The following is a 5,047-nucleotide window of genomic DNA, read 5'->3' as shown; positions in this document are numbered from 1 at the left end:
AATATCATGTAATTTCTGCAGGTTGGAACACTCAATTTACAAATGTCCTTCGTTTCTCAATAAATCTCCTTCAGAGAGATATGAAATAGTTTAACAAAGCAACTGGTGTTTCAATTGCCTTCATTCTGGCCATACAATTTCTTCTTGCTCTTCTAAATCTTCTTGTCGCTCATGCAATGGCAAGCACCATTCGTTGATCCATTTATCTAATAAACCGCGTTCCTTAGAATCTCCATCCGACATTTCATCCAGCTCAGCTCAAGTACTTGCAAATGTAAATTCATCACCTTCTACAGTTATTCTCGCTACTGCTATAGTTGAAATACAAGATGGTTTTGGAAATTTTCAACATGTAAGAGTTCTTTTAGATGCTGGTTCTCAGGCCAATATCATAACACGAAGTTGTTCAAATAGATTAGGTCTTAAGAATTGTTATACAAATTGTTCACTGTTCGGTGTTGGAGGAAACGTTTCATCCTCAAATCGAAGTGTAATGTGCACTATGAGGCCTTCAGGACAAGTGAATCCCTCTTTCACTTTCGATGCTATAGTTCTACCCAAAATATGCTCGGAAATGCCTAATTTGCATCTTCCCTCGAACGATAATTGGAGTACTCTGTCTAATTTAAAATTAGCGGATCCGAAATTCAACACTCCTGGACCTATAGACTTACTACTTGGAGCTGACTTGTTTCCTCTGATTTTGAAAGGAGGTACTCTAAAGGGTTCTACTACAGAGCCATCTGCAATAGAGACCATTTTCGGCTGGGTTATAATGGGAAGAGTGAAATCTTCTCCTTGTGTGAGTTTCAATTCATTTCATGTCGGTTTGAATTCCGACCTAGATTCAACCCTCAAAAAATTTTGGGAAATAGAGGAAATACCCCAAATTCAGGTGATGTCACATGAGGATCAATTGTGTGAAAAAATATTTTTGGAGAGTTATTCACGTGATTCATCGGGTAGGTACATGGTGACTTTGCCTTTTAAAGAATCTACTCCTCTTGTTTTTGGGGATTCATATTCATTGGCATTACGTCGTTTCCATGCATTGGAACGTCGTCTTTCACGGTCGAAAACACTTTATGAAAGTTATCGTGATTTCATGAAGGACTATGAAACCAGTGGTCATATGTCATTGGTTTCCACTGAAGATGTTGGTCAAAATGCTTGTTGTTATTATATACCCCATCATTGTGTTGTGAAACCTGAAAGTGTTTCCACAAAGTTAAGGGTTGTTTTCGATGCCTCAGCTAAGGTTCCGGGATTCAACTCTTTGAATGATCATCTTCTTGTTGGCCCACGGTTACAAGAAGATATCATTGCTCTCTTGCTTCAATTTCGCATCCATAAAATTGTTTTTTCAGCGGATATCAAGCAGATGTATCGACAAATTCTGATTAAGCCGGAGCATCGACGTTTTCAACGAATTTTCTGGAGGTTCTCACCATCAGAAACTGTCAAGGTATATCAATTGAATACTGTCACCTATGGGATTGCTTCAGCACCTTTCCTAGCTCTACGAACTCTACTACAATTAGCACAGGATGAACAGAAACATTTTCCTAAGGCTGTCAAGGTACTGACTTCGGAAGTTTATGTGGATGATATCTTGTCCGGAGCTCAGGATGTTCTGGAAGCTCTTGAAATTCAAAGAGAGCTCATTTCTCTACTGAAGAAGGGAGGTTTCGAATTGCGAAAGTGGAGTAGCAATTCTCCTGCGTTATTGAGTGATATTCCACCAGAATATCAGCATCAATCCCATCTCGATTTCAACTCTGATTCAGCATTGAAAGTCTTGGGTCTGCAATGGCACCCATCTACAGATTCTTTCTCTTACTGTGTCAAAATGGAGTTGAAACCATGTACTAAACGTACTATCTTGTCGGATATTTCTAGCATTTTTGACCCCTTAGGATTTCTTTCACCTTTCACCTTCTTGGTGAAATATTTGATTCAATACCTGTGGACGTTAGGCCTAGGTTGGGATGACCAAGTTCCTGAGGTTGTTGAGAGAAAATGGAGTATATGCAGGTCTGAATTGTCAAATTTAACTGATATAAATGTACCGCGTTGTATTGTTATATCACCTTATGTAAAATGTGAATTACATGGATTTGCAGATAGCAGTGAAAGGGGCTATGCTGCAATTGTTTATTGTCGAACTATGGCCTCTGATGAGTCCATAACCACTTCTTTCATTTGTGCAAAATCGAAGGTTGCACCGATAAAAAGAATTTCTCTCCCGAGATTAGAGCTTTGTGGAGCTTTGCTCTTGTCCAAATTAATTTCATACGTTCTAAATGTTTATAGTGGCATAATTACTTTCGATGAAGTGTTCGCTTGGACAGATTCAACCGTGGCACTCACATGGATAAAGTCCTCACCTCATCGGTGGAAGTCTTTTGTTAGTAATAGAACCGCTAAAATTCAAGAACTAGTTTCACCCGAGCACTGGTTTCATGTAGCATCTGAACATAATCCCGCTGACTGCGCGACTCGTGGTCTGACACCGAAAGAACTTAAAGGGTGCTCTCTATGGTGGGCGGGACCGAGTTGGCTACAGGAAAATGGAAATTTTCCTAGAAAATTGGATAACGATCGCGTTATTGATTCGTTAGCTGCGGAGGAGCAGCGAGTTATGACATTTGTTTCATGCATTTCATCTGGAATAATCGACCAATTAATTGAAAGGTATTCATCTCTTTTCAAAATTCAATATATTCTTGGATTTATTATGCGTTTTATTCATAATTCGCGGCATTCTAATTCCAGACAACTGGGGCGGTTGTCAGCTCTTGAAATGAGAAGTTCGTTTTTCCAACTGGTGAAACATGTACAATATTCTGTTTTCAGCGAAGATATTGATAATATTAGGAGGAAGAAACCTCTTGTCAAGCATCTTCGGAAGTTGAATCCCTTTATTGATGAACAGGGAATTCTGAGAGTTGGGGGTAGATTGTCATATTCCGGTCTATCCTATGATCATAAATATCCAGCATTACTTCCTTGTAATCATCGTCTTACTGATCTAATCATTGAGTGCTATCACCGAGTTCATCTACATCCAGGAGCTCAAACGCTTCAATTCATATTATCCCAATTTGTTTGGATATTGTCTGCAAGGCGGGCGATTCATCGAGTTGTTTCGAAGTGTTGCACATGCTTCAGAAACAATCCTAAATCAATCCAACCCTTAATGGGAAATCTTCCTCCTGTTCGTGTGACATCTGTCAAACCATTCCAATGCGTAGGTGTGGATTTTGGAGGACCGTTTTTCACCACCCCTTCCAGATCAAAGGGTGTCAGATCACATAAATCCTACGTATGTCTTTTTGTGTGTTTTGCTACCAAAGCACTCCATTTAGAGCTCGTCTCTGACCTATCTTCGTCAGCCTTTCTGGCAGCGTTACGAAGATTCATAAGTCGTCGAGGTCGTTGCAATAAAATTTTCAGCGACTGTGGCACAAATTTCAAAGGAGCCTCCCGTGAACTTTCTCAATATATGAAGGAAGCAAGTGAAGAGGAAAGAATTGAATGGGGCTTCAATCCACCCTCAGCTCCACATTTTGGTGGGTTGTGGGAGTCGGGCATCAAATCGGTGAAGTCACATCTTTATAAAGTCATCGGTGAACAAAAATTAACATTTGAAGAGTTTTACACTGTTCTGGTTCAAATAGAGGCTATACTTAATTCTCGCCCTCTTTGCCCAATGAGCTCTGACCCAAATGATGTTTCAGCACTTACTCCTGGACATTTCTTAACCCTAGCCCCCCTATCAACTTTTCCTGAACCTGATTTATCGGAAATTCCTTTGAATCGACTTTCTCGGTGGCAACTCCTTTCTCGTCTTCATAGAGATTTCTGGAAACGTTGGCACAAGCAATATCTCAACACACTACAGCAACGCAAACGGTGGTATAATGATAGTACTACTGTGCTTTCTCCGGGTATGCTCGTTCTCATAAAAGACGAGCAATTGCCTCCCTTACGTTGGCGTCTTGGGAGAATAGAAAATTTACATAGTGGTGAGGACGGTAGAGTTAGAGTTTGTACTCTTCGAACTAATAATGGCACTTTGCAAAGACCAGTGGTGAAATTGTGTCCATTACCTCAGTAATGGGCATAGATTTATGATCGATATTTTTTCTTATTTTGTTTTTTTTTCTCGGTCCATTAGGAGTTCGAGTTATTTAAAGATGGTAACGCATTTTTTTTTTTTTTCGGGTAATTTATTATTATAAACTTAAAATATGGTTTTTTTTTCTCCTCGGTGTTTTCTTTAGTATGTAAATATAACCTATTTAGGTGGGCGGTTATGTTACTGCACCACCCTGTATATGCTGAGTCAAGTGCTGAATTCGGTCACGCGCGGATTGATATTTTCGGGCATATGTCTGTTGAAGATGTTATGTTTTTCACCGAGTCTTCTCAAGTGAAAGTGTACACAAGAATTTTCGAAGTTTCCCCAATAAAAGGAGAGTTTCAAGGTAAGGTGACGTACTTTTCACAGACCCGAACCGTTTTCGAAATAAGTTTCAATTTTTCAGAATCTTTTTTATTTCATTTTTCACTTTTCGAATATTCTTTTTCAGTCAATTAAATTTCTTTCATACAGTCCATTTCGAATTCTTAACAGACGGAGTCCCCGGTTGAATCAATTGTTTCTAGCCAGTCAGCAGATTTCGGTAGATCGACGGCTCGCTCGGCGTGACCCAGTTTTGATGAATAATTCAGATGTAATTTTCCATATTATTGAATTTGATTATTTTTTAGAATAATGTTCGAATTTCGAACATTACTCCCAAGGCCGAAATGCTGCAGGCTATGATGTTGGAGCTCCAGTGTTGGCAATCTGTTACTTTTATTGTCCTATTTCCTATTTCTAACTCGTGTGACACTCGATCGAGTGCTTTATTGGGCATGGTCATGAATGGGTGCTGTCGTCCGGAGTTGGTCCGACTTTGTTAGTCTTATCGTTTCTTCTTTCTTCTTGCTCGACCGGGAGTATGCAGATTTTGGTTATAGGTCTTCTGATCTCTTTCCC

Source organism: Coccinella septempunctata, chromosome X, assembly GCF_907165205.1.
Source record: "Coccinella septempunctata chromosome X, icCocSept1.1, whole genome shotgun sequence".
Lineage (NCBI taxonomy): Eukaryota > Metazoa > Arthropoda > Insecta > Coleoptera > Coccinellidae > Coccinella > Coccinella septempunctata.
The sequence above is the reverse complement of the archived record's forward strand: the minus strand, read 5'-3'. Positions refer to the sequence as shown.